Below are 522 nucleotides of genomic sequence, written 5' to 3' on the forward strand. Positions count from 1 at the left end.
TTAAATAGGCTCCTAATGATAGAGGTTATCACAGAGTTAGGACTCAACAACCTTGATTTTGAGAAGTGGATGCTCCCTCAATTTGAGGGGAGAACTTTTGGCGTTTCAACTCTTGAAGTTCACACCCCTGCTTCTCTTGTTCCTTTAGCAATTTGCAGAGCATGCAGTTTTGATTCTGCTGTTCTTCCTTAAGTTGCTCCATAGTTTCTTGCAACTTGGTGATAGATGCTTCTAGGCTGGCCCAGTAGTTAATTTCAGGAAATTCAGGGAGGAACTCCTGCGCCCTCTTTTTGATAGAGTTGTCTTGCATTTGTCCTTCCATTGACTTCTTGGTGATTGGATGTTCAATGGGTATGAATTCATCTACTCCCATCTTCACCCCAGCCTTTTTACAGAGCAAGGAGATCAAGCTTGGGTAAGCCAGTTTGGCTTCAGTGGAATTCTTATTTGCAATTGTGTAGATCTCACAAGCAATCAGATGATGAACCTCCACTTCTTTTCCAAGCATAATGCAATGAATCA

The sequence above is a fragment of the Arachis duranensis genome, chromosome 1 (genome assembly GCF_000817695.3).
Source record: "Arachis duranensis cultivar V14167 chromosome 1, aradu.V14167.gnm2.J7QH, whole genome shotgun sequence".
In the NCBI taxonomy this organism is placed as follows: domain Eukaryota; kingdom Viridiplantae; phylum Streptophyta; class Magnoliopsida; order Fabales; family Fabaceae; genus Arachis; species Arachis duranensis.